This window comes from Bos grunniens, chromosome 3 (genome assembly GCF_055505025.1).
Source record: "Bos grunniens cultivar Pamir isolate PY7600 chromosome 3, Bosgru_T2T1.0, whole genome shotgun sequence".
In the NCBI taxonomy this organism is placed as follows: domain Eukaryota; kingdom Metazoa; phylum Chordata; class Mammalia; order Artiodactyla; family Bovidae; genus Bos; species Bos grunniens.
The window spans coordinates 98,283,431-98,306,125 of record NC_141167.1 but is presented as its reverse complement, the minus strand read 5'-3'; the positions used below and the strand labels follow the sequence as shown (position 1 = coordinate 98,306,125).

The 22,695-nt window shown below is 43.0% G+C and overlaps 1 long non-coding RNA gene across 1 annotated transcript; it reads right to left on the bottom strand.

Annotated features, from left to right (window-relative positions):
- Positions 1 to 2,593: 2,593 nt before the first annotated feature.
- LOC147376206 (uncharacterized) lies at positions 2,594 to 20,932 on the bottom strand. The gene is made up of 2 exons (XR_015160842.1): positions 20,796 to 20,932; positions 2,594 to 2,857 (listed from the first exon to the last, which is right to left on the bottom strand). It is a non-coding gene; the product is annotated as an uncharacterized LOC147376206 (long non-coding RNA).
- Between the last annotated feature and the right edge of the window lie 1,763 nt (positions 20,933 to 22,695).

The following is a 22,695-nucleotide window of genomic DNA, read 5'->3' as shown; positions in this document are numbered from 1 at the left end:
GATATGTTACAGAGACTACCCTCCTTTATACAAGCTGGAAAATATCAGATACTTATCTCCCAGCCTTCCTTGCAGCTAAGCACAGGTACATTGATCTGCACTAGATTTCAACCCTGGGACTAGTGACTTGAAGTCTGCTCTGCAAGGGGGTAGCATTAGTTGCAATAACACCTTTCTGTGTCTAGGTGCTTCAGTAATGGTGATTCTCGCAGCAGGGATCAGCATCCAGATGTGGGATATCCACTGTCCCAGCAGTAGTGTCCATGTGTGGAGGCGTTGGCGTTTTCATGGGGTTGTTCTGCAGCATAATTCTGGGAGTCATTTCTTGATATGCAACCTCTAAACCTGGGTCTCCAGTCATTCTGGAAGGCTTGTGAACTACCCAATATCCTTTAATACATTATTTTTCTGCTTAAATTAATCAGTTTGTTTCTTTTGCTTGCAACCAAAATCCATGAATAATGCAATCACTACTTTTTAAAAATACACTTGGTTAAAAAAGAGTAAGTGAAAAGAATGCTTTAAGAGAAAAAAGCAAGTCTCCTTTCTCTCCTTTCCTTTCTTGATCTCTTATTTTCCAAGTTCCCCTCTCTTGAGGTAGCTGGTACCTGAACATTTTCTGAGAGACATTCTGTGTGTATGTAATGTATCTAGGAAAAAAGTTTAAAACCACCAGTATAATGGGGTCATTCCATATACATTGTTACATATCTTGCTTTTAATCATAACAATGCATGTTGGAGATAATCCCATAAATATAAAAGTGCCTCATTCTTTTTAATGGCTGCTTAGAATTCCATACAGTATATAGAATGAATATGCTATTATCAATGTAGCCAGTAGCCTACTGTGAACAGTTGGGTTGCTTACAGTTTTTATGACTACAAATAAGGCTGTAAGGAGTATCCTTGTAAGTAGTTCTTAAATATGTCTCTTTAAGAGAGACAGTGCCCAGTGCAAGCATATTCGTAGGACAGATTTCTGACAGTGAATTTGTTGGATCAGAGTGTAACGTTTTAATTTTTACAGATAGTACCGATCTGTACTACAGGGAGACTGCATCAATTTTTGATCTTGCTAAAATGCTTTAGACTCCATGTCTCCCTGTATTTTTACCTCATGAATGTGTATTATTAGATATTTATAGTGTTACCATTCTGATAGGTGAAAAATGATTTCTCATTGTTTTAACATTTATTCTTTAAACCATAAGTGAGGTTGAGTATTTTTCTTATAAGTAAAGAAAAAAAGCATATTTATACATACTATTTTATTTACCTATGTATTCTCTTCATGCCCTTTGCCTGTTTTTATAAATTGGATTTTGATCTGTTTTAGTTTGTAAGAACTCCATATTTTAAGGGACCTAGTCCTTTTTTCATATTTGTTACAAATTTTTTTTTTCCTGATTGTTTTTGGTTTTCTGACCTTGTTTACTTTACTTGATTTTTTTTTCCTCACAGAAATATTTATTTATTTATTTTTAGGTAGGGGGCACACCATGGGCTTCCTAGGTCGTGCAGTAGTAAAGAATCTGCCTGCCAATTCAGGAGAAGCAAGAGACACAGGTTTGACCCCCAGGTCATGAAGATTCCCAGGAGGAGGAAATGGCAACCTGCTCCAGTATTCTTGCCTGGAGAATCCCATGAATCCAGACTGGCGGGCTACAGTCGATAGGGTCACAAAGAATCAGCCATGACTGAGCATGCGTATAACACTCAAGTTCCACACGGCTTGTGGGATCTTAGTTCTCCAACCAGGGATTGAACCTGAGCCCTCAGCAGTGAGAGCTTGGAGTCCTAACTACTGGACTTCCAAGGAGCTCCTAGAAATTTTTAATTTTCATGGAGTCAAATTTGTCCATAGTTTTGCTTAGAAGCGCTTTTGATTGGAAAGCTTATGGTCTCAACATTGAAGCTGCTTATTTAGAAAAACAACCGGGGATTTCTTGTTAAAGACAGTAGATTAAGTACATGCATTGTGTTCTGCTCCCTCCTAGACCTTAACCAAAAGTTAACATTTGATAAGGAATACATTCACATGGTTCTAAAGCTAAAAAATGTAAAAAAGCACAGAGCAAAACGTTCCCTCATCCATACCTCCCATTGGACTGGGTCCTACCTCCTTCACAAGGAAGCACTCCTACTAGCTTCTCATGTGTGTTTCCAGAGTTTCTTTTTGCATGCGTAAGGAAATAAAGACTTTGGTGAAGGGATAAACCTAGAAATGCAAAGAGAATGTGAAAAGGACAACAGCTGGATGACTTATAGCTGGAACGTAGATAAATGAGTGATGCTTCCCAGGTGGCTCAGTGGTGAAGAATCTGCCTGCCAATGCAGGAGATGTAGGAGACACAGGTCTGATCTCTAGGTCAGGAAGATCCCCTAGAGAAGGAAATAGCAATCCACTCCAGTATTCTTGCCTGGAAAATCCCATGGACAGAGAAGCCTGGAGGGCTACAGTCCATAGGGTTGCAAAGAATTGGACCTGACTGAGCAACTGAACACACACACACACACACACACACACACACACATGATTCAAGAGAAAGATGAATTCTAAGCCAGCAGAAGTGAAAGCTACAGAAACTCACTTTACATTTCAGAAGCCTCCATGTATTCAGGAACTGGAGGCACTAGGTAACTGTTTTAATTTTAATTTGTAAAAAAATTTTGGCTGCACTGGGTCTTCATTGCTTCGTGCAGGCTTTCTATAGTTGCAAGGAGCGGAGGCTACTCTTCATTGTGGTATGTGGGCTTCTCATTTCTGTGTCCTCTCTTGTTAAGGAGTATAGGTTCTAGGCGCAGGGCCTTCAGCAGTTGCAGTGCACAGGCTCAGCAGTTGTGTCTCAGGGGCCCTAGAGCACAGACAGATTCAGTAGTTGTGGTGCACAGGCTTAGTTGCCCTGCAACATGTGGAATCTTCCCTGACTAGGGATCGAACCTGTGTCCCCTGCATTGGCACACAGACTCTTATCTATTGTGCCACCAGGGAAGTCTGACACCAGGTACTTTTGTGAGTACTTTGGTTCCAAATAGGAAAGGGAGTACGTCAAGGCTGTATATTGTCACCCTGTTTATTTAACTTATATGCAGAGTACATCATGTGAATGCTGGGCTGGATGAAGCACAAGCTGGAATCAAGATTGCTGGGAGAAATATCAATAACCAGATATGCAGATACCACCACCCTTATGGAAGAAAGTGAAGAAGAACTAAAGAGCCTCATGATGAAAGTAAAAGAGGAGAGTAAAAAATTTGGCTTAAAGATCAACATTCAGAAAACTAAGATCATGGCATCTGGTCCCATCACTTCATGGAAAATAGATGGGGAAACAGTGGCTGACTTTATTTTTGGGGGCTCCAAAGTCACTGCAGATGGTGATTGCAGCCATGAAATTAAAAGACGCTCACTCCTTGGAAGAAAAGTTATGACCAACCTAGAAATCATATTAAAAAGCAGAGACATTACTTTGCCAACAAAGGTCCTTCTAGTCAAGACTATGGTTTTTCCACTGGTCATGTATGGATGTGGGAGTTGGACTATAAAGAAAGCTGAATGCCGAAGAACAGATGCTTTTGAACTGTGGTGTTGGAGAAGACTCTTGAGAGTCCCTTGGACTGCAAGGAGATCCAACCAGTCCATTCTGAAGGAAATCAGTCCTTTATTCATTGGAAGGACTGATGTTGAAGCTGAAACTCTAATACTTTGGCCACCTGATGCGAAGAACTGACTCATTTGAAAAGACTCTGACGCTGGGAAAGGCAGGAGGAGAAGGGGACAACAGAGGATGAGATGATTGGATGGCATCACCGACTCAATGGACATAAGTTTAAGTAAACTCCAGGAGTTGGTGATGTACAGGGAGGCCTGACATGCTGCAGTCCATGGGGTCACAAAGAGTCAGACACGACTGAGCAACTGAACTGAACAGTGAATAAAGTTGTGGTTTAAACAGTAGGCTGAGTTGAAATTCAATTCAAGAAGCAGCGAGGTCCCTGGACCCCTTTTTCCCTTTCCCCACAATGACCAAAGAACAGAGGTTTTCTTCTTCTGGTGGTGATCTCTGGTGGCTTCAGCCTGCAACAGCTTGGAGCAGGGCTTGGCTTCTCAACCAGAAATTGAGGCTGGGTCACAGCGGTGAGAGCACCAGATCCTAGCCACTAGACCAGTGGTCAGTGACAAGGCCCTGGCCCTTCAGCTTTGCAGAAAAGAATTCCACAAATATGGAAAGTATTGAAGCAAGTAAAGTATTTATTATGAGGAAAAAGGGTATAGTATCTTTGGATAGACACATGGACAGACTTAGAGGGAGAGTCCCTGAGTTGTTGAGTTGCACCTTGAGCTAGTTTGAATTACTTTTATGGGATATTTCTTCTGGGTTTCCTTTGGTCAATCATTCTGATTTGCCTGGTTCACAGTCCACATTTGGTATATCTCAGGATCCTCCCATGTGTGTGCATGCATGTCTTAGCCAAGATGGATTCTACCACAAAGGCCTATGGGTAGAACATCTCTTGACATAACTCCCCTTTGGCCTCCAAGGAACCTTTTCTGTGCATGTTGGATCAGGGAGGTCTCCTGATTTCAGGAACAAGTAATATGTGGTCTATGCAGGGTCCAACCTCCTCCCTTAATTGCTCTCCTATTCTTGTCTTCTATTCTAAATGGGCTTCCCTGGTGGCTCAGACAACAATGTAAGAGACCCAGGTTCAGTCCCTGAGTTGGGAAGATCCCCTGGAGAAGGGAATGGCAACCCACTCCAGTATTCTTGCCTGGAGAATTTCTTGGACAGAGGAACCTGTTGGGCTACAATCAATCATGTCACAAAGAGTTGGGCACAACTGAGTGACTAACACACATTTTGTCTTGGAGTTTCAGTCAATAGAGAATGAATCTCCAATTGCTTTACCCTGCAGGGCTTGGAGATGGGGACACTTGCCTCCTGCCTCCCGTGGGAGAGCAAGACGGAGGGAGGACCAGACACAGGTGTGTGAAAGGACAATGTACTGAAAAAAATGATTACCTAGAGACCCCTTGCCTTCTTCCCTTACATAGGTTGTACAATGCCGGTGTAGAGTCAAGAGACAGGAAAGTGTTATCTGGGAGCCTGACGTGCTGGAGAGAAATGCCCTAAAGATCACTGGGAAACAGCAGCATCTCTAAGAGAGCAAGAAAACACAAAATTATCAATATCCTCAGAGAGATAAGAGGGGAGAGTGCACATATGAAATAAGAATGGAAGGCTATTTCATGTAAAGGAACATTTAGAAAACAAAAGCCAGATCTGAGAAATTGAAATATGATTGCAGAAATAAAAAAAAAAAGCTCAATAGGAGATTTGGAAAGTAAAAAATAAAGCAAACAGATAAGATATGGGAAATAAAAGATAAAGAGCAAAAGTAGTTTAACTGGGAGATGATCCCAGCAAACACCTGAAGGGCAGTAGGGAAGTGAAACAAGGAAACCAATATATCCAGCAAGTTACTGTGAATAGCTGGAACTTGATTCTTTTGGGGAACTCGGGGAGACCAGTGTAGAAATTTTACCTCAAATTTACCCCAACTCAGGGCTCAGGAGACTGGGATATTTATCTGTCAATTCTTACCAGTCATTGGTTAAGGGCTGCTCCTACGGAGAAGGGGGTTATTTTACCAACACTTCCATGAGACTTCCTTGGTGGCTCAAGACAGTAAAGCGTCTGCCTACAATGCAGGAGACCTGGGATCAAACCCTGGGTTGGGAAGATCTCCTGAAGAAGGAAATGGTAACCCACTCCAGTATTCTTGCCTGCAAAACCCCATGGAGGAGCCTGGTAGGCTACAGTCCACGGGGTTGCAAAGAGTTAGTTGGACATGACTGAGCGACTTCACTTTCTTTCTTTCTTTCCTGGGCAAACTTTCGCTGGCCAGAAAAAGTCCTCAGGAAAAGAGCCATTATGCTGGTGATTTAGAATACATGGATATGGTAGGTACCGAGAGAACACGGGAAGGACATTGATGGAAGTTGTTCAATCTTTTCTGCACTCTTTCTTAGGAGACTACTAGAGGATGTGCTCCAGCCAAACAATGGAGCCAGCCAAAATAGAAGAGATGGAATCCAAGAACTAGAGCTTCCAAAATGAGAGGTGAAGGGAATCTCTACTATGTGGTGACAGGAGATCCCAGATGTCCAGCAAGTCTAGAGATGGATCAGCCCAGATAGAAGCAGATCAGGAGGCTCCAGAAAAACTCTCTTTAAGATGAAATTCATTGGATATCAATTTGTTTGAAAACATTGTGAGGAGACTTAAACACCTAGAGAAAAGTAGGGATTAAATTAGTGACACACGTAGGAAATCTAGGCAATTATTAACTCCAGAGGAAGCAAAATGTTTTTCAGGAAAATGATCATAACTTATTACATAACACAGGTGTGAATAGAATTTATTTGGTCAAAAGTAATGGAGGAGCCACCCCACGCCCAAGGCCAGGGGTGGCGGCTGAGAAGACCAACCCCACATCCAAGGATCCGTGGCTGCGTGGGCGCAGGAGGGCCTAGAGGAGCTATCCCACGTTGAAGGTCAGGAAGGGCGGTGGTGAGGAGATATCCCTCGTCCAAGGTAAGGAGCAGTGGCTGTGCTTTGCTGGAGCAGCCGTGAAGAGATACGTCACGCCCAAGGTAAGAGAAACCCAAGTAAGACAGTAGGTGTTGCAAGAGGGTATCAGAGGGCAGACACACTGAAACCATACTCACAGAAAACTAGTCAATCTAATCACACTAGGACCACAGCCTTGTCTAACTCAATGAAACTAAGCCATGCCCATGGGGCAACCCAAGATGGGCGGATCATGGTGGAGAGGTCTGACAGAATGTGGTCCACTGGAGAAGAGAATGGCAAACCACTTCACTATTCTTGCCTTGAGAATCCCATGAACAGTATGAAAAGGCAAAATGATAGGATACTGAAAGAGGAACTCCCTAGGTCAGTAGGTGCCCAATATGCTACTGGAGATCAGTGGAGAAATCACTCCAGAAAGAATGAAGGGATGGAGCCAAAGCAAAAAGAATACCCAGCTGTGGATGTGACTAGTGATAGAAGCAAGGTCTGATGCTGTAAAGAGCAATATTGCATAGGAACCTGGAATGTCAGGTCCATGAATCAAGGCAAATTGGAAGTGGTCAAACAAGAGATGGCAAGAGTGAATGTCGACATTCTAGGAAACAGCGAACTAAAATGGACTGGAATGGGTGAATTTAACTCAGATGACCATTATATCTACTACTGCGGGCAGGAATCCCTCAGAAGAAATGGAGTGGCCATCATGGTCAACAAGAGTCCAAAACGCAATACTTGGATACAATCTCAAAAATGACAGAATGATCTCTGTTCATTTCCAAGGCAAACCATTCAATATCACAGTAATCCAAGTCTATGCCCCAACCAGTAACGCTGAAGAAGCTGAAGTTGAACGGTTCTATGAAGACCTACAAGACCTTTTAGAACTAACACCCAAAAAAAGATGTCCTTTTCATTATAGGGGACTGGAATGCAAAAGTAGGAAGTCAAGAAACACCTGGAGTAACAGGCAAATTTGGCCTTGGAATATGGAATGAAGCAGGGCAAAGACTAATAGAGTTTTGCCAAGAAAATGCACTGGTCATAGCAAACACTCTCTTCCAACAACACAAGAGAATACTCTATACATGGACATCACCAGATGGTCAACACCGAAATCAGATTGATTATATTCTTTGCAGCCAAAGATGGAGAAGCTCCATACAGTCAGCAAAAACAAGACCAAGAGCTGACTGTGGCTCAGATCATGAACTCCTTATTGCCAAATTCAGACTTCAATTGAAGAAAGTAGGGGAAAACACTAGTCCATTAAGGTATGACCTAAATCAAATCCCTTATGATTATACTGTGGAAGTGACAAATAGATTTAAGGGCCTAGATCTGATAGATAGAGTGCCTGATGAGCTATGGACTGAGGTTCATGACATTGTACAAGAGACAGGGATCAAGACCATCCCCATGGAAAAGAAATGCAAAAAAGCCAAATGGCTGTCTGGAAAGGCCTTACAAATAGCTGTGAAAAGAAGAGAAGTGAAAAGCAAAGGAGCAAAGGAAAGATATAAGCATCTGAATACAGAGTTCCAAAGAATAGCAAGAAGAGATAAGAAAGCCTTCCTCAGCGATCAATGCAAAGAAATAGAGGAAAACAACAGAATGGGAAAGACTAGAGATCTCTTTAAGAAAATAGAGATACCAAGGGAATACTTCATGCAAAGATGGACTCAATAAAAGACAGAAATGGTATGGACCTAACAGAAGCAGAAGATATTAAGAAGAGATGGCAAGAATACACAGAAGAACTGTACAAAAAAGATCTTCACGACCCAGATAATCACAATGGTGTGATCACTTACCTAGAGCCAGACATACTGGAATGTGAAGTCAAGTGGGCCTTAGAAAGCATCACTACGAACAAAGCTAGTGGAGGTGATGGCATTCCAGTTGAGCTATTTCAAATCCTGAAAGATGATGCTGTGAAAGTGTTGCACTCAATATGCCAGCAAATTTGGAAAACTCAGCAGTGGCCACGGGACTGGAAAAGGTCAGTTTTCATTCCAACCCCGAAGAAAGGCAATGCCAAAGAATGCTCAAACTACCGCACAATTGCACTCATCTCACACACTAGTAAAGTAATGCTCAAAATTCTCCAAGCCAGGCTTCAGCAGTATGTGAACCATGAACTTCCAGATGTTCAAGCTGGTTTTAGAAAAGGCAGAAGAACCAGAGATCAAATTGCCAACATCCGCTGGATCATGGAAAAAGCAAGAGAGTTCCAGAAAAACATCTATTTCTGCTTTATTGACTATGCCAAAGCCTTTGACTGTGTGGATCACAATAAACTGTGGAAAGTTCTGAAAGAGATGGGAATACCAGACCACCTGACCTGCCTCTTAAGAAATTTGTATGCAGGTCAGGAAGCAACACTTAGAACTGGACATGGAACAACAGACTGGTTCCAAATAGGAAAAGAAGTACGTCAAGGCTGTATATTGTCACCCTGCTTATTTAACTTATATGCAGAGTACATCATGAGAAACGCTGAACTGGAAGAAGTACAAGCTGGAATCAAGATTGCCGGGAGAAATATCAGTAACCTCAGATACGCAGATGACACCACCCTTATGGCAGAAAGTGAAGAGGAACTCAAAAGCCTCTTGATGAAAGTGAAAGTGGAGAGTGAAAAAGTTGGCTTAAAGCTCAACATTCAGAAAACGAAGATCATGGCATCCGGTCCCATCACTTCATGGGAAATAGATGGGGAAACAGTGGAAACAGTGGCTGACTTTATTTTTTGGGGCTCTAAAATCACTGCATATGGTGACTGCAGCCATGAAATTAAAAGACGCTTACTCCTTGGAAGGAAAGTTATGACCAACCTAGATAGCATATTCAAAAGCAGAGACATTACTTTGACAACAAAGGTCCGTCTAGTCAAGGCTATGGTTTTTCCTGTGGTCATGTATGGATGTGAGAGTTGGACCGTGAAGAAGGCTAAGCGCTGAAGAATTGATGCTTTTGAACTGTGGTGTTGGAGAAGACTCTTGAGAGTCCCTGGGACTGCAAGGAGATCCAACCAGTCCATTCTGAAGGAGATCAGCCCTGGGATTTCTTTGGAAGGAATGATGCTAAAGCTGAAACTCCAGTACTTTGGCCACCTCATGCGAAGAGTTGACTCATTGGAAAAGACTCTGATGCTGGGAGGGATTGGGGGCAGGAGGAGAAGGGGATGACAGAGGATGAGATGGCTGGATGGCATCACTGACTCGACGGATGTGAGTCTGAGTGAACTCCGGGAGTTGGTGATGGACAGGGAGGCCTGGTGTGCTGCGATTCATGGGGTCGCAAACAGTTGGACACGACTGAGCAACTGAACTGAACTGAACTGAATATAAATATGCGTATCACTCTAATAGTGATATAGGTATATAAGTTCAGGAAATATATGTGTGTGTGTTATGTTGTTGTTTAGTCACTGAAGTCATGTCTGACTCTTTTGCAACCCCATGACTGTAGCCTGCCAGGCTCCTCTGTCCATGGAATTCCCCAGGCAAGAATACTGGACTGGGTTGCCATTTCATCCTCCAGGGGATCTTTTCGACTCAAGGATCAAACCCCATCTCCTGCATGGGCAGGTGGTTTCTTTACCACTGAGCCACAGGGCAAGACTATGTATATGCTATGGAAGGCGTGAAAACTAAATCCCCATTTCCTACAGTAGAAAGTGATTAGATTAAAAAAATTAAGAAGTAGCTATTCAGAGATATGGAGACAAAAAAAGTGTTATTTAAAGCATTTGAAATTATTTCCTCTGTGGGGTGAGAAATGGGGGGATATGGAGTGGGGAAATGCTATTTAGTAATGCAGAACTATTCGATTCTTTAAACTATGTGCATATTAAATTTTGACATAATTAATAAAAATCAGTAATTCATCTTTTTTCTTCTGCTGTATGGAAAAAGGAGGAGTTGAGGTGAAGAATGGGCATCATTCTCAGCTGAGAAGGAAGCTGGGAAAGTAAAGTGAAACTTGTTTCTTGAGCCTATCCACCCAGCAAGGCCATTGCCTTTTCATCTCTTTTTGAGGCATGGAAAAGTCAAAGTGAAAGCTACTCAGTCGTGTCTGACTCTTTGTGACCCCATGGACTATACAGATCATGGAATTCTCTAGGCCAGAATACTGGAGTGGGTAGCCTTATCCCTTCTCCAGTGGATCTTCCCGATCCAGGAATCAAACAGGGGTCACCTGCATTGCAGGTGGATTCTTTACCAACTGAGCTATCAGGGAAGCCTTGAGGCAGGGAAAAGGGAATGGAAAACCACTTCAGTATTCTTGCCTTGAGAACCCCATGAACCGTATGAAAAGGCAAAAAGTTATAAACAACTGGGAAATTATGACAATGATTTTAAAAAGAGCTGTTGATGCCCAGCTGACCTGAAATCTGGGACTGACCTAGGAGGGTTTTGACCCAAGGAGATGATCCAGGTAGTTGCAAAGAAAGAATTCTACCAAATTAGAAAATAAAAACAGCATTCCATTAAGGGAGACATTAATAGCACTAAAAATGTCAGTGGAATAAATTCTTAATTGTGTCTGAAGATACATTTCTTGAAACTTTAAATGCCTATTGCCTTACAATCCAAAATTTTAAAAATATGACTATTTTGATTTACAATTTTAAAGAAAACATGGAAGTGCTTTCTACAGAGTTTGATTAACCACCTCTATCATTGAAATCACGTTATTTAGGTGTGTGGCCCATTAAGACACCAGAGTCTGCTGCCTTCAGTTGCTAAACACCCATGGGTCTCTTGAAAGCTGACTCAATCCTCTTTTCCTGTTTTCAGTCTCTCTCTATTGGATCCTTCTCCTCAGCCCAGAAAAATGCTCAAAAGTTACCCATCTAAAATTAAGAAGGAAGAAAGTCTCACTTTAGCTAGCAGCCCTACTTTCTCTTTTCCTTCATCACAATACTTCTAAAAAGAACACATGCTGACTTCCTTTATTTCCTCACCGCATGCTGCTTCTTCACCCTGTGCAACCTGGCTTTCACTCTGACCATCTCGCTGAGCCTGCTGCCTCAGAAGGCTCAAGACTTCCTACCTGCTAAACCCTCTTGGTCCTATCTGGTCTTCATCCTCTTCTATCTCTCTAAGCCTTTGACTTTTAAAATCTTCTCCTGCTGGCTCTCTGTCTCTGTCTCTCTGCCTCAGCCTCTCTCTTGATTCCCTTCCTCCTCCCCTTAACTCTCAGACTTCCTGGTTTCCCTCCTCTCTTATCCTCTCTTTGGCTATCTTCTCATCCATTATCTTCTGAAGAACAGGCTAACCCAGAGATGCACTGACCCCTGGCGTGATCTGGTCTTGTCAGTGTCCCACCTCATGTGTACCCTTGCTCACTACACTCTGGTTACATGGCTGTTTCTTTCAGTTCCTTTAAAGCACCCAGCTCTTATTGCCTTAGAGCCTCTTCCCTCTATCTGGGATGCTCTTCCCCACCCACCCCACCCCTCCATCTGTCTATTTCCAGCTCAGCTTTTAGGTCTCAGCTTACTATCACTTCCTCAGACTACTCCTCCTGAATTGCCTCCCTACCCCACCCTCCAAAACTAAATCAATTTTCTCATTTTCTCTGTCTTAGAATCATTTTTTCCTTCAAAGTATTTATGCAGTTTATAATCACAACCCTATGTTATATGTTGATTTGCTTTAATGTCTACTTTTCACCTTAGAGTATAAACTCCATGAGGACTGGAACTGTGTCAGTTTTGTTTACCATCTTATATTTAGCATTTCCACATAGTCCCTTGAACAGTAGATACTAAATATTTGTTGAATGAATGAATTTTTTCATGCCAAGTACTAGTCCATCCTAAAGGAGATCAGTCCTGGGTGTTCTTTGGAAAGAATGATGCTAAAGCTGAAACTCCAGTACTTTGGCCACCTCATGCGAAGAGTTGACTCATTGGAAAAGACTCTGACGCTGGGAGGGATTGGGGGCAGGAGGAGAAGGGGATGACGGAGGATGAGATGGCTGGATGGCATCACTGACTCGATGGACGTGAGTCTGAGTGAACTCCGGGAGTTGGTGATGGACAGGGAGGCCTGGCGTGCTGCGATTCATGGGGTCGCAAAGAGTCGGACGCGACTGAGCGACTGATCTGAACTGAAGTGAACTATAGGAAGTACTTTACATACGTCACCATATTTTTATTGTCACATCAGTCCTGATTCAACCCCTACTATCAGACAAGGAAACTGAACCTTAGAAAGACTGAGTAATAGTACCCAAGACCTTACAGGAAAATAAGTGTCAGAGCTAGAATTTGAAAATACATTTATCTGACTCTATGTAGGACTTCTTAATTATCATGCTTTAGCACTCAGTTGTGTCTGACCCCTTGCGACCCCATGGACTGTAGCCCTCCAGGCTCCTCTGTCCTTGGGATTCTCCAGGCAAGAATACTGATGTGGGTAGCCATTCACTTCTCCAGGGGGTCTTCCTGACCCAGGGATTAAACCCGTGTCTCCTGCATTGCAGGCAGATTCTTTACCGTCTGAGCCACCAGGGAAGCCTATCATGTTACAGTGCTTCCTAGTTGAAAAACCTACACCCACCTTCCAAACCTGCCTTCACACTTACACCTTCTTGGTGGTGTCTTCGCTTCCTTCTGAGTCCTCCTCCCAGGATCTCTTCCAAGCTGGACCCTGGTACCTGGTGGGGAACTGATCTTGGAGGAGACTGGGCGGTCCTGGCAGCTTTCCCTTTCTAACATATATTTCTGAAAAGCTCTCAGAAAACCTGAGAGGCAGGCAAACCATGATGCTGGTCAGTGTTCAGATTGCTCTCCTCTGCTTTCCATCTGTTCTTCTCATCTCCTGCCTTCTCCCCACGGCTTTGGGATCCTCCTCATGAGGTGTCCCACTCAGGTCCCCTCTCCCTGCCCACAGGTACCCTCTGCATATTCTAGTCCCTTTCCTTGACAAAAATGTACCTGTTCTGGAAAATGTTCTTAATATAATGGTAAGTAAAAATAATAAAGTAAGATAAAATATGGTATAAGTAGTTGCTATGGGTGGAGTTTTAGTTAAAGGTAGATATTTAGGTAAATCACTATACAACCCTCAATGCATATATTGAAGTCATACCCCTGCACCTCAGAATGTGACCTTATTTGCAAGAATGGTCATCATGAAAGTAATTATTGGAGTTGAAGTGAGGTCATATTGGGGTAGGGTGGGTCCCTATTCCACTATAACCGCTGTTACTATAGAAACAACACAATGTGGAGAGACAAACACGGACTCGGGAAGAAGGCCATGTGAAGATGAAGGCGGAGACTGACAGCAGAAGCTGAAGAACAGCAGGGATTGCAGAAAATGACCAGACGCCAGGGCAAAGGCCTAGAACAGAGTCTCCCTCCTGATCCCAGCAGGAACCAACTCTACCAACGCCTTCATCTTAGATTTCTAGCCTCCAGGGCCGCGAGAGAATACATTTCTGTTGTTTAAGCCTTTCAATTTGTGATAGCCTTAGTAAACTAATAGAGATAGTATAATCCCGATTTTGTTAAACAAAGCAAACTCATATATATTAGGGATTCTCCTTCTCTCTGTCTCTCACAAATGCACACATGCAAATAAAAGAAAATATATACTAAAGTTCAGTTCAGTTCAGTTCAGTCGCTCAGTCGTGTCCGACTCTTTGTGACCCCATGAATCGCAGCACGCCAGGCCTCCCTGTCCATCACCAACTCCTGGAATTCACTCAAACTCACGTCCATCAAGTCAGTGATGCCATCCAGCCATCTCATCCTCCTGCCCCCAATCCCTCCCAGCATCAGAGCCTTTTCCAATGAGTCAACTCTTTGCATGAGGTAGCCAAAGTACTGGAGTTTCAGCTTCAACGTCAGTCCTTCCAATGAACACCCAGGACTGATCTCCTTTAGAATGGACTGGTTGGATCTCCTTGTAGTCCAAGGGACTCTCAGGAGTCTTCTCCAGCACTAATGGCAGTTATTTGGGAAGGTAGATGATGAGTAATTTTGCTTTGTACTTGCCCTGCACCTTTAGGTATTTTCTCAATTCTCGTATATCTCTGCAATACTATGTATTATTACACAGACAAATCGTCTAGCTTCCATAGCTTCATCTGTAATTTGAGAAAAGCCCTATCAATCTTCTAGGATTGTTGTAAGAATTAAGTGTCTGACACACAGTAGGTCCGTTGGTGTCCCTAGACTAGGGACAGCAACTCCAAAGAAGTAAAGCCAGGCATGATAGCCTGTGGTTCTTGTGTTCATCATTAGGGGACTGCTCAGTTCTTATCAAGAGGCTTTGCCAAGGCTACTAAGCAGAACACATGGATGCTGCTAAGCACTGGTCTCTGAGTGTGAGAAGGGTGGGTGTGGGGAGTTAACTGGATGCCTTGGGCCTGGGAGGGTTAGCAAAGAAAGGCAAGAAAAGGGACTTCCCTGGTGGTCCAGTGGTTAAGAATCCATCTGCCAGCGCAGGGGACATGGGTTCAGTCCTTGGTCCAGGAAGATTCCATGTGCTGCAGGGTAACTAAGCCTATACACCACAACTACTGAGCCTGCACACCCTAGAGTCCATGCTCTGCAGCAAGAGAAGCCACCACAGTGAGAAGCCCACGCCCTGCAACTAGAGAGTAGACCCCGCTCTCCACAGCCAGAGAAAGCCCATGCAGGAAGGAAGACCCAGTGCAGCCGAAAGTAAATACATTTCAAAACATCAGTCTATTAAAACAAAACAAAACAAGAGAAGGTGGAAGGCTGATTGAAGTAAGATTGATTAAATGAGGATAACAGTCTACTCGGGGTGACATGTCTCAGATCCCCATGGGATCCCTGTCCCAGGGGGCAATGAAAAAGAAAGAGGGACCAGGATAAAGTAGAAAACATTGTCAGGAAACCAAACAGTTCCCTCCAATAGAAAGAATATTCTGCGTCCTCATTTCTTCTCTGAAAACACTCCAGGAATGGTGTGGGCAATGCAACTTACAGCTTTCCACAGCCCACGGGAAGATGTTCTTTCCCAAGGAGGGTCGTTCTCCAAATGTTCCCTTTCTATCAGATCTGTGATAAGACATTCTTTTCTGGAGACTGTTCAGAATGATGTTACTAAAACCTTTAGCTTTGCCTCTGAATTATCTGAAGGCTTCCCTGGTGGCTCAGATGGTAAAGAATCTGCCTGCAATGCAGAAGACCAGACGGTTCAATCTCCAGTGGGGAAGATCCCCTGGAGGAGGGCATGGCAACCCACTCCAGTATTCTTGCCTGGAGAATTCCATGGACAGAGGAGCCTGGTGGGCTACAGTCCCTGAGCTCTCAAAGAGTCCATGAGGTCCTAAAGAGTCTGACATGACTGAGCCACTGACACTTTCACTTTCTTTCACTTGACTCATCTGAGCAGAGGGTGAGTTGTCTTCAATCTTCAATTTAGCCATTTATGAATTCAAATTAATCATTGGTCTCCAAAAATTGAGGGGTTTTTGCTTCTTTGTACTCAAGCTGGGTCTTTGCTATTCTGATTCAAAATCCCAGCAGTTTAGGGAAACATTGTTTCCCCACAAATGATGTTCACAATTCATGCCTTTATGGGAGGTCACTGATGGCTTTTGTCTGCTCCTCTAGTGAAAACCTACATATCTTCTTTCACTTTATATTTGCAAGATTATGTAGCAACATGGGAAAACAGTTATAATATTAGTGAAAAGACAACACAAACATTGCATTTAATTATGATCTGGCAATGTAAAAATAAATATACAAACAAAAAATACAGACACACACACACACACAAGGAAAATAAGCCTGGAAGAAAACCAAATAGTTAATAGTGGTTATGTTAGGGTATGAGGATTGTGGATTTTTTTCTTATTCTTTATTTACCCAAAATTTTTAATGTAATGGAAAAATGCTTTTATAATTAAGAAATAGACTTATGAAGATAAGGTAGGAGGCAAAAGGAATAACAAAGTTTGATAAAATAAATAAAACAGAAAAGCTAGTTATAGATAAGGCGCTCTGAAAGTAAATACACATAGCTCCCAGCTCAGAGTGTGTGAACCGATGGAGAAATATGACCACAGAACTCTCATGGAAGACATCTTGTCTACTCTGAGAATGACCAAGAGGAAGAAAAACACAAGATTTCAAACCTACTGGGCAATTGAGAAGAGCCTGAAAGCTAGGAGTCCAGGCACATTAGAGGTTGGGGGCTATAGAACCACTATGAAGTGACTAAATGTGGGGGTTTCCGGAAAGTGCTTCAAGCATGACATGTGAGGTGCTGATACTGTTTATTTTTAGAAGTCCTGTTGAGAGGAGTATCTTTCACCCTCACTAAATTAACTATGCTCCTTGGAACTATGGACATCTTTCTGCTGTAGCAGCAATAGGATCAAAGCACGTGTTTAGAAAGAGAAGTGAAAAACACCAGATGTGAGCAAAACCACAAGGGGAATTTCAGACAGGCAGAGTGCACCGTATTACCCAATTTGGAATGTGGCTTGGGCCCCGGGACGGGCAGACCTTCTGAGGACCTGGGTGGAGACCCAGAGATTATGGATCCTGATTTAAGCCAAATGCTGCTAACTTGATCTATGACCTTGCTCCAGCCATTGACCTCCTCCAAACCACTTTCACCATCTGTGAAATGGAAGGACTGGCTCATTTCCTCACAGGAACAGCTGGTGGAAACCATACAGAAGCTAGAGGTAATAACGAGGCATCAGCTTGTGATCCCGAAGACTGCTGGCAAATTGTATTAGAATATATAAATACCACAGTGTATACACACTTACAGTATGTATGGGAAGAATGTGTATAAAAAATGTGGGATTAAGGACTGTGTCACATCAGTTCAAAAAGTAAATAATCTACATGTTGACAACTGCAGGAGGTGTGAAAGTGAAAGTGAAGTCGCTCAGTCGTGTCCAACTCTTTGTGATGCTGTGGACTGTAGCCCACCAAGCTCCTCCATCCATGGGATTTTCCAGGCAAGAATACTGGAGTGGGTTGCCATTTCCTTCTCCAGGGGATCTTCCCGACCCAGGGATCGAACCCAGGTCTCCCGCACTGCAGGCAGACGCTGAGGTGTGACAGGATATTTTTTTTCCTCTCACTCATAGTTCTTTAGGTCTCCTGGGATAACCCAAGATGTAGACTGAATAAATGTGAGTTTTGGGTACTGCTTAAGTTTCAAATTCCAGCTTTCTTTACCATCTAGTTGTATGTAGCCATGGGTAACTTACTCCATAGGTTGATACCTTTATTTTCCCTTCTATGAAATGAGACTAAAACTAGTATCTACCAACTAGACTTGCTGCGAAGATTAAATAGAATAGTATACCTGAAGAGTTTAGAGGAGTGCTGGGTAGATATGTTAGTTATTATTATCTTCCAAAACCTTCAATGTGGACTTTAAAGTTCTCTGCATTTCTTTATTCTCAGTTTTCTCATCCAAATGTTTCCAACATTCTTGCTCCATTCAAGAATTTTTCCTGTCTTATTCATCTATGTGGGATACTGCTCCCTCCAGACTTAAAACCAGTCTTACTCACCCTTCACCAAAGCCATAAATTTATTCCTATTCTTGCCAGCTTTGTAGGAATTGGGGTCAATTCCTATATTGACTCCACAACCAGAAATCTATGAAGCATAACTCCATCCCCTGTTCTCCCTCTCTGGGCATCTTACATAGCAAGATGCCCTCTTAACCAGAGGTGTCCCGCTAAAGATTAAAAAAGATGGTTTTCTTCTCTTTAGGAAAAGTTGTCAGTCACAGTGTAGAATAGGAAATCACCTTGGAATCACTAAGCATGGCTCTCTTTAGAAGGATAGGGCAAGGAGAGAAGGACTCATGGGTTTAATAAAATCCTCTGTCCAACCCTCTGGTGAAAAGTTGTCATTGGAGAGGAAGAGGGATGTGGTACTGGGTCACAGAAGGCAGCCATTGGAACTCATCCTGGATCACATATCTGGGAAGTGGCTGCATAGGAGACCAGGAAAAAAGAAAAAACAACCTGAACAGTGAGAGTTACAATATTTGGGTGACATAATGGAGGAGAATATTGAGGGATCACTTTCCCCAAAGTACCAGTGTGAATGAACCCTACTTTGGCAGCCCTGAGCAGCAGAAAGTGCTGGACACAGACACCACAACCCTTCCCTGGATAATGTTTGTTGCAGTCTCACCAGCACTAGCATCATTCCTTTTCAGGAGCACCTAATCTTCCACCAGAACCAAGTTTTGATTTTGTGATCATTGTTATTGTCCTTATCATTGCCACCTTCAAATCTCTTCGCCTTTTGTCATCCCTCCACCATATTGTCTTCTAGGGTGTTTCTTTACTGGACTGTCATAGGACTCCCTAAAAACAATTTAATTTCATAGAAATGTCTGAGCCCTTATTTTATGATTAAATTCTAGGAAACACAAAGATGAGCAAAATAGTCACTGCTCTTAAGGAACTTCTATCTCATGATTTAGATAGATTTAAATTGCTGGTTAACATCTAATCCAGTGATGGCCTTGTGGCAGTGGTGGTGGTAGTGGTTTAGTTGCTAAGTCATGTCCAACCCTTGTGACCCCATGGACTGTAGGCCACCAGGCTCCTCTGTCCATGGAATTCCCTAAGCAAGAATGCTGGAGTGGGTTGCCATTTCCTTCTCCAGGAGATCTTCCCAACCCAGGGATTGAACCTGTGTCTCCTGCATTGCAGGCAGATTCTTTACCACTGAGCTACCAGGGAAGCCCCCAGTGATGGCCTTCAGTTCAGTCGCTCAGTCGTGTCCGACTCTTTGCAACCCCATGAATCGCAGCACGCCAGGCCTCCCTGTCCATCACCAACTCCCGGAGTTCACTCAGACTCATGTCCATCGAGTCAGTGATGCCATCCAGCCATCTCATCCTCTGTTGTCCCCTTCTCCTCCTGCCCCCAATCCCTCCCAGTATCAGAGTCTTTTCCAATGAGTCAACTCTTCGCATGAGGTGGCCAAAGTACTGGAGTTTCAGCTTTTGCATCATTCCTTCCAAAGAAATCCCAGGGCTGACCTCCTTCAGAATGGACTGGTTGGATCTCCTTGCAGTCCAAGGGACTCTCAAGAGTCTTCTCCAACACCACAGTTCAAAAGCATCAATTCTTCGGCACTCAGCCTTCTTCACAGTCCAACTCTCACATCCATACATGACCACAGGAAAAATAATAGCCTTGACTAGACGGACCTTTGTTGGCAAAGTAATGTCTCTGCTTTTGAATATGCTATCTAGGTTGGATATAACTTTCCTTCCAAGGAGTAAGCGTCTTTTAATTTCATGGCTGCAGTCACCACCTGCAGTGATTTTAAAGCCCCCCAAAATAAAGTCTGACACTGTTTCCCCTGTTTCCCCATCTATTTCCCATGAAGTGATGGGACTGGATGCCATGATCTTCGTTTTCTGAATGTTGAGCTTTAAGCTAAATTTTTCACTCTCCACTTTCACTTTCATCAAGAGGCTTTTGAGTTCCTTTTGATGGTGTCATATAGGGTGGTGTCATCTGCATATCTGAAGTTATTGATATTTCTCCCAGCAATCTTGATTCCAGCTTGTGTTTCTTCCAGTCCAGCGTTTCTCATGATGTACTCTGCATATAAGTTAAATAAGCAGGGTGACAATATACAGCCTTGACGTACTCCTTGGGCAGACACACTGAAACCATACTCACAGAAAACTAGTCAATCTAATCACACTAGGACCACAGCCTTGTCTAACTCAATGAAACTAAGCCATGCCCATGGGGCAACCCAAGATGGGCGGATCATGGTGGAGAGATCTGACAGAATGTGGTCCACTGAAGAAGGGAATGGCAAACCACTTCAGTATTCTTGGCTTGAGAACCCCATGAACAGTATGAAAAGGCAAAATGATAGGATACTGAAAGAGGAGCTCTCCAGGTCAGTAGGTGCCCAATATGCTACTGGAGATCAGTGGAGAAATAACTTCAGAAAGTGATGGCCTTGTTCCCCCTAATTGTCTTCTCTATTCCCTTGCCTTGTCCAGTTCATTTTTTAAACACCTAGTTATTGAGTATATACTGTATGTCAGGCACTGGGCTAGCCTTAGGAATCAACAACAAATACACATCATCTTAGCTTTAAAAAGCATAACTAAAATGTGAAAGAACTAGGCTTGATGATATAGCTGGCTGACGACAAAAGGAATAGGAAACAATTTACCTGTCTCTCCTCCTGTAGAGTGACGTGCACTCCACTATTCTTTGCTCTCTCAGCCATCATGCAGTGAAATGCAGTTGAAACAGGTGTCTCTCCTCCTGCAGAGTGAAGTGCACTCCAGTGTACTTTCTTCTCCCAGCCTTCATGCAGTGAAGTTACAGCTGAAATATGTGAAGTTCTTCTTTGAGTTCAGCTTCAGAGGCACTTGAGATAAGGAGAGTTAAGGGCAGATCTCCTTGCAGTGGCAAGAGGCTGGGACCTCTGCATCTGTGCTCCACACCAGTATACTCGGGAATCAAGCACCCTTCATATTACTTGCTGATTCTATATGTGTTAGAATCTTTTAAATATTATAGGTAAATAAGAAATAGCTTCAATTTCTTAATACACACTTCAATAATTGAAGGTAAAATCTATTATATAAATATTAAGCTACAAGGAAGGGAAGGTCTTCCAAGGAAATGCTTTTCTTGTTGGTAGAAGCATTTAAGATGAAGGTAAGTATCAAATTTCCATTGACAGGAATAAAATTACTTTTTATAATATTAAAGTGCACAGCTGACCAAATAGCTGTAGTAAATCTCAGGTCCTCTGCCTACTCAGGATAAGATCTCAAGGCATGAAGGAATGACCTACTGTGACAAACTCAGACAACTATTGATTGATTAACTGTGATCACAGAACAGCATCATATTAGAATGGGAAGGAGCATTACAAATTGTGAGGACTTCTCTGGTAGCTGAGATAGTAAAGAATCTGCTTGCAATTCAGGAGACCTGGGTTCAGTCCATGGGTCAGGAAGATCCCCTGGAGAAGAGAATGGCAACTCACTCCAGCATTCTTGCCTGGACAATTCCATGGACAGAGGAGCCTGGCAAGCTACCATCCATGGAGCAAAGAGCTGGACATGACTGAGGGACTAACACAAATTACAGATTGTATCATATTATCAGCACAAGCATAAAATTTGCAATTAGATGGTCCTAGATTCAATTTTCATCTCAGAGTCTCTTTGCCACCTGGGCCTGGGCCAATTTACTTAGCTTCTCTGCCCCTTTATCTTCTCATTTGCATAATGCAGATCAGAATTTTTATCCAGGGTTTTGTTTTTTATTAAAGGACTGCTGTTGCTGCTACTGCTAAGTCACTTCAGTCATGTCTGGCTCTGTGTGACCCCATAGACTGCAGCCCAACAGGCTCCTCTGTCCCTGGATTCTCCAGGCAAGAATACTGGAGTGGGTTGCCATTTCCTTCTCCAATGCATACATGCATGCTAAGTCACTTCAGTCATGTCTGACTCTGAGTGACCCTATGGACAGCAACCCACCAGGCTCCTCTGTCCACAGGATTTTCTAGGCAAGAATACTGGAGTGGGTTGCCATTTCCTTCTCCCTTTAAAGGACTAAAGTAACATAATTGAAGGCACTTGGCAAAGAGGAGACACTCTGTCAATGTTCTTTTCTTCTTTATATTTTACAGCTGAGGAACCAAAACCTGAAGAATTTATCTAATTTGCCTGAAGACCCATGATTAACCAATGTTAACTAAAGCCCCAGGCTTCCCAATGCCTAGTCCAACTGTCTTTATCATTTCCATAAGGGGACTTGAAACAAAGATAATTGGAAACACATTTATCTCTGGATTTCTAAAGCTTGAGAGGTGAAATAGAGAGAGGAGGAGGCTGAATTGGGGTGAAAGGTGTAAAAAGCAGGTTTACTTCCCCGGTTTTGCATGACTTTCCTGAGTTTACGTTGCTTGAGCACATACCCACTGATGGTGGAGGGAAGTGGTGGAGCGTGGCCAACATGAGATGAAAGATTGCATGACATCAATTCACAAAGTAAATAATCCACATGTTCCCAGTGGAGGGAGGTGTGACACGGTGTCTTTTTTCTACTCTCAC